Source organism: Pongo pygmaeus, chromosome 15 (assembly GCF_028885625.2).
Source record: "Pongo pygmaeus isolate AG05252 chromosome 15, NHGRI_mPonPyg2-v2.0_pri, whole genome shotgun sequence".
NCBI lineage: Eukaryota > Metazoa > Chordata > Mammalia > Primates > Hominidae > Pongo > Pongo pygmaeus.
This window is the reverse complement of record NC_072388.2, coordinates 34,378,877-34,386,067: the sequence shown is the minus strand read 5'-3', so window position 1 is coordinate 34,386,067 and position 7,191 is coordinate 34,378,877. Positions and strand designations below refer to the sequence as shown.

The 7,191-nt window shown below is 40.6% G+C and overlaps 1 pseudogene; it reads left to right on the top strand.

The window, feature by feature from the left end:
* The first annotated feature begins 4,031 nt into the window (after positions 1 to 4,031).
* Positions 4,032 to 5,217, top strand: LOC129012323 (interleukin enhancer-binding factor 2-like; annotated as a pseudogene).
* The last annotated feature ends 1,974 nt before the right edge of the window (positions 5,218 to 7,191 follow it).

Sequence of the window (7,191 nt, the reverse complement as noted above, 5' to 3'; positions counted from 1 at the left end):
GACAAGGAGAATTAAAGCAAGGATAGGGTGCTACTCCAAACTATCTTATGGACCAACACATTGGGAGTCCTTGCCCAGCCACTGGCCTCCATCTTGTAGCAAATGTATTCCTCCCTCATGTTGGAATTAATTTCCCCCTTCCCAACTCCAACCATGTGGTTACAGGAAAATGTGGCATGTTCTTATATGATCCTGCCCTCCTAGTCACAGCTGGCATCCAAGGCTGAGCAGCCACCTGACCTGGCCAACCAGAGTTCTCCCCTAGCCTTTTAAAAAAATGAATCCGGGAGAATCAGTCTGTCTCTCTGATAGAAGTTGTAAAAGAACTCCCATGCAAGGTGTCAACAGCCCCATTAACTGCCAAGTGGAGAAAGCTGGTCTGCAGTGGGAGAAAATACAGCCAGCACCAAGAGAAGTAAAAACCAAAAAGAGAGACAAAGTCCTGACAAGCTGATTCCTGGTTTGAGCGTTCCTGAGGCCCCACTGCATTCCTTCCTGCCCAGCTGGTGACTTGGTCATCCTACTCTTCTTTCAGTCATGTCGGCTACCCCAAGATCCTTCCATTAAACATCCCTTTTGCCTAAACGAGTTAAATATGGACTTCTGACACTTATCTAAAGTCTAGGGACTCAAATTAGTTTTTCTCAACCAAAATAAACTATGGAATAATCCTTAAATACGGCTTGGGTACAGACAGCATATTTCTTTACAAAACAAATTCAGTGGTATGTTGATATTCTATTAGATTGATTGTTGTAATGGATTTCTCTAATTTGCAGAGATTTCATACCAAATTTGTGTGACAGATTTTTATTACTGAGTTATTAGATTACCTTGAAGGACAAACCCTTGTATCTGTATTTTCTCTTCTTTCTTTTCAATGATATTGTCTTATATTAGGTGGCAAGCAAAAAACCTCAGGAACAACTTGGTCGACTTCATTTTCCAAGTGTAAATTGTCCTGTGTGTACATTACTCTTGGTCATATTTCATGAGGTTATAGTGTTTTAGAACTGGAAGGAATCTCATTATCTGTATAAACCTTTTGTTAGAAGCTAACTGGAGTCTGGTAAAAATCTTGAAGAATCAAATAAGTATATATTCAATCAATACAACCTCTTTAGAACACTTCTAAATTACTACTGTCGGTCCAAAAAACAATAATACTATTTTCAATATTAATACTTACATTCAGTTTAGGAACCTTAATATCCCTTCTTTCTCAGTCCTTTAAGACAGAGACCAATCTGCCTTACTATAAAAGGAACAATAACAATATTAAAACAAATTGGTAGCATAAATAAAAACCATACAACCTCATTATTTTTGTGGAGTAAGTGATTACAGTGCTGCTGGTTACCTGCAGAGGCAAAATGCTACCAGCGGCAATTTTGGTGAATTAACTGGGGTTTATTGGCATACTGTCAAGAATTTAGAATGACTCATGGAATGAGTGTTAATGGAGTGAAACCTTCATTCCATCTATTTGGCAAATGGCAAGGCAATCTAATTGTTTTTCCCTAAAGCAACGCAACAATCAGATATTTAGACAGCACATTACTTCCTTTCCTACTGGAAGAAAAAGGAGTCATGAGACAAGAGAATAGATCTAAAAAGCACTGAGATTTTTGAGTTTTATTAGATTTGCTGAACCTGCACTACATGTTTGAAATGCAGGACTGAACAAAAACGACTGCATTTCTAAGGTAAGCACAGTATCAAAGGGAGAAACTTGACGTGAATAAACAAATGTTACTGAGTACCCACTGTGGACTCAGCTCTGTGCTAGATACTTCTCAATCGTATTACCTAATAAGAAAACAACTATGAAAAAAAAAGTATGAGACTATAATTAAAACTAGTTTGTAGAGTGCTCATATCACAGAGGTACGTAAGTCATGCAACCCCTTACCGCTCAAAGGGTGGTCTGCTGACCATACCACTTGCCAGCGCCTTCGAGTCTGTTAGCAATGCAGAATCTCAAGCCCTACCCCGACCCATGAAATCAGAGCTACATTTTAACAATCTCTCCATTCGCACATTAAAATTTAAGAAGCACTGATTTAACCAACTGTTTTGGCTTATAATTGAGAAAAATAAGGCTCAGGGTGGTTAAGTGATGTGTCTGACCAAACAGCTAGTTAGGAACCCAGCTGGGACTCCCAGGTCTCTCAGCCCGCAGGCCAATGAAACTCAGGATACTGCAGGATTTCAGACAAGAGGGATTTAAGTGTGTGTCATTCCCTCAAATGATCATTGATTGTTCCCATCTTCTCTGTGCAAAGCACATACGTACAGAGAGCCTGAGTGAGCCCAATCATCCTGCCTCCTCCCAACACCTCCTCCCACTAATACTCCTGCACAGTCCTCCCTGGAGGGACTTCCCCTTTAAAGGCCCTGTTAAAGAACCAGCTGGCCCATGAAGCCTTCCCTAATGACTCCAGTCCTCTTCAGTTTCTGCCTTTTTAATTCAGATTTGCTCCTACATTCTGCATAGGGCATTCTAAAAAGTTACTTATTACGCCCTGACACATTTTCTAATACTATGTACCAGACATATTGGCATATGGTTATATAACAATAATATAGATGCAATCTTTTTCTCTATTGTGCTTTTCAATAATTGTATCTATGTCTCCTTTCCAAAATAGATTACTTGTATTTTATCATATTGGACCATCACTTAACACAATAACAGAAACAATACGAAACTCTTGGTGGTGGAAGGGATCCTCTCTAAAACATCCCTAGGACATAGACATTCAGTTTTTTACTTGCACGCTTCCTGTGTTAGGAGGCTCACTACTTTTTAAAAAACAGTACCCTTTTAATTCTGAACTTTAGTTATTAGAAAATTCTAAGCCAAAATCTACTTCCCACTAATTTCTACCAGTGTCCTCAGTTCTGCCCTTAGAGGTAGTTTTGAACTGGCTGAATCCATCTTGCACAGGAAAGCACTGCAAGTATTTGAACTAATTTAACAAAAATAATTTGGAGACACAGAAGGTCTAGCAGTTAGGAGCAATGAAGACCTAAGCCTGTATTCTGCATTTCCTGTCTGTATGCTTCTTAATGAATTCATGGTATCCATAAATTTGTGTTGAACACCTACTATGTGCTGGGCTGTATGGAGCACATGCCTTGCAGAGAGATTATAGGACAGAGGAAAGATGACAAGATCACACATACCCCTGAAGCTGCAGAATGGAAACAATTTCACAATGGAAGCTTGAGATCATTTCATCTGACCTTCCATTTCATCCAGGTCTTCCTAAGCTGCCAAAGTATAAGCCTCTTTAGTCATCCCGCCCCTCCCACACAAGCACTCCAATTTGGTTCTATGTTCTTCCTTAGCAAATCATCTTCCCATAGCTGCTCTTCTAGAATTCCAACTCCCAAGTTAATAAACTCTGCTGAACTCTCAGCGTTTTCCCAGAACACTAACTCCAACTGCATGGCAGGATTTCCACTGAGGATGCTGCCTTCCCCTCTACTAAAGTGAAGGCTGCTTATTTTCCCAATGATGACTCACAACAGAGCCAGAGAAGAAAGAGCTGCCATTCTTTAAGCCTCCCAATGGCTTTTTAGATTCCTCACTTATTCATTCATTCATTCAAACTAGGATCCCTCGCCCAGTACACAAACACCTCTTCTAAGGCTAATGCATTCTAGTTACAGGAATAACTAGAGAATCTTGTAACAGTCCCTCTCAGCTCTAAAGGCAATTTGCCCTCTCTGGACAACTGTAACACTGAATCAGGAACAGCTGAGCTGACAGATTTTAGATTGTATTTCTGAATTCCACATTTCTTCCAAGGGGAGAAAAGTGAGATCTTTTCTGCTATTTCATCATCACATGACAATTTGGAGAGGAAAATTCTACCTTCATAAATGCTAGAGAATGAAAGATAAACAACGGAATGTGTAATGCTAAAGGCTTATAAAGTTTAAGCCTACTATGATTTAAAACGAGGTATCTGAGAGGAAAGGGGTGGTTAGTGCAGCCTCCAGTGTGGGGGATTTAAGGTGCCATGAGAGATGACAGAGGCCATGGTTGTGGTGGGCGCTTTGGTTCCAGAAGAGGCCCAGGAGGAGGGTTCAGGCTCTTTGTGCCACATATCCCATTTGATTTCTATCTGTGTGAAATGGCCTTCCCAGGGGTCAAGCCAGCACCTGATGAAATGTCCTTCAGTGAGGCCTTGCTGAAGAGAGATCAGTACCTGGCTCCCCACTCTGCTGAACAGGACTCTGTCCTTTCTCTGGTGACAAAAATAAACAACGTGACTGATAATTTGATTGTGGCTCTAATTTGAAGTGCAAATTCAAGAAGTCTGACAGGTGTGATCGTACAAAAAGAGAAAGATGTCTACAGGCCACAGTGCAGCAGCCCTGGTGGTAATACTAAAGACTCTGCCAACACTGGAAGCTGTTACTGCCCTGGGGAACAAAGCCGTGGAAAGCCTGACAGCACAAGATCCTTCTGAAGTTTTGACCGTGCTGACCAACAAAACTGGCTTGAAATCAGTTCTTCTGATGCTCCAGTGAAGATTCTCATTACAACAGTGTCACTCAATCTTGGAAAACTGGACCCCAAAGTCTATCTGGATAGCAAGGTATTGCAGAATGCCTTGGCATCTGACCTGCCTGCTGGATTGAGAGAAGTGTCTCTCAGTCCATAAAGCTCTCATCAGACTACTCAAGGACTTGAAGATTTGTTTTCCTGGCTTTGAGCCACTGACATTCTGGATCCTTGACCTACTGGGTCATTCTGCTGTGATGAACAATCTCACCAGACAGCCTTTGGCCCTAAATGTTGCATATGAGCATTGCTTGCAGATTCTGGCTGCAGGACAGTTCCCGCCAGGGTCACTGGGTATCACTGACCCCCGTGAGAGTACACACAGTCATGGCCATGCAACTGCAGGACATGGTCTGCCACACAGCTCCGACTCTGATCTGAATCCTCTGGTGGCTCTAGGAAGATCCTTGGCCAGGAGGATGATGCCAGCCATCTTGCTTCTGAAATATCTACCTGGGATGGAGTGACAGTAACACCTTCAGAAAAGGCTTAAGAGAAGCTGCCAGAGAAAACAGGAAGGAGAGGAAGAAAAGAAGACAGAAGAACCACCTCAAGGAGAGAAAGAGGAAAGCATGGAAACTCAGGAGTGGCCTTCCCTTCACTCCCTTTCCTACCCAAGGGGGAAGACTGGAGCCTAAGCTAGCTGCCAGTGGGCTTTACATGGTGGCAGGCATTTCCGTGGGACAGGAAGACGACAGGAAGGAAAATAAACTCTGTAGAAGGAAATGTCAGTCCAGTGGGTTTTGATATTGGCTTAGCAGCCAGAGTCTCCCATTTATGACCTATGCCATCCGTCTATAATGAAGCGGGATACCAAAATTTCTTCCTCATACTCTAGAATCCCCAACTCCTGAAAACCCTGCTCTCAACTAATAACTTTGCTGTTGAAATGTTGTGAGCTGTTACTGTCTGGAAAACTTTTTCTAAGAAAAACAATGAAAATGCTTCCTAATAGGGCATAAATAAATAAATATAAAAGGAGATACCTGAGAGCAAACACTGCTTTGAAGATCTACAAATTTCTGCTTTTTCCTTAGAGATGTAACTCCCAATGAAGCTGTTGTTTATAGGTTTTCCTTTCATTAATTTGGATGATATGAGCCTGAAGACTAAGGGACTCGGTAGAGAAAGAGAGCAATGACTATGGATGACTTTTTGTGGACTTTGCAAATTAACAAAGCCATCTGGCAACAGAGAACACCACTGGCTGACACTCAGGCCATGTCAACTCCTATCTTTAACCAAGCTTTCACAACTTAAGAGGTCTTCCAGCCTAACCTCACTGCCCGACCTGGACTTCAAAAAGTGTAGCTATGTAATTTGTTTATTGCATTCTATTTCATATTCTATTTTTATCCCCAAATAGACCTGCCTGAGAACAGAAACTGTTCTTCCTACTTCTTTTGTCTACACAAAGGCATAAAATTAATATATGTTGAGACCTTTTGTACTTTCCTCATCAGAATATACAGTGTTTTAAAAACAGACTGCAAATTTTATCAGTGGAGTGTTACATATCAAGGAGGCCCTCTTTTCTCTCACCTAAGATAGGGCTACATTAAAACAAGCACTTGATAAATGCCTTTTAATGACAGTATACTAAAAAAATCATTATAACATTTAATAGCTGCTTGTCACATGTACAAATATATACAGTAGTTTTAAAACAGTAGGTACAAAATAGAAAGGTTCCCATATCTTACCAAGTTGATAGCTAGCTTTTAAATAACTGCAGCACACTGGTAGACATTATGTAAATGAATCTGTACTTCCAAATAGGCATGTTTTATACTTCTGAATATGTGAATAAAGGAATTGTTCTAAGGTATTCACTACACACACATGTGCATGCACGCACACACACACACACACATTTTCATCACTGGCAACTTTTTCCTGGATTCCTCAGGCTTGAGTCAAGTGTGTTCACCCGCTCTGCCTTTCACCAGTGCCATCTCTTCATACACCGGTAACTGTCTGGCACAGGGTGAAATCATGATTTAGCAAAAGGGCAAGTAGGAGGCAAAATGGAGTGCTATCTTCCCTAATTGCTATTTAAAGGAAACAATAAAAAAGATGAAACAAATTAAATTAGCAAAGAAGCAAGAGCATCCCAATGAACTGGCCAAGATAATCAACTTGGAAAATTAGCTATTAAACCTTCATGCATACTCATTTTCATAATTTTTTGTGTGTGCTTCTGAAACGCAACCCCCCATTGAAATGGCTGGGATGAAGTTGCTTCATTTCTCTGAGATAAGTCATTTGCAATTGGTCTTAATGAAATTAGAGGTGAGGTTTTTTAAATGCCCTGGTTCATCATTTCCCATTTCAGTACTGGAGTGTTCTGATTAGAGTTGGGGAAGTATGTAAAGGAGGTGAGAAGCTGGCTCAGACTAGTCACCTTTCTGAATTCTTCCACTTTATTTTATTATCTTTTCCAAAGGTATGTGCAGAGTATGGATTTTGGTTTTTATTATCATTACCTTTATGTATCATCATCATCACCATATCATCATCCTCATCATCATTTAAAAGACCTGATTTTTACTTATTTGCAGACTATCTTTCTTAAATGTTTAAGGGTAAGAATTTCTATGTATATTTTTTAT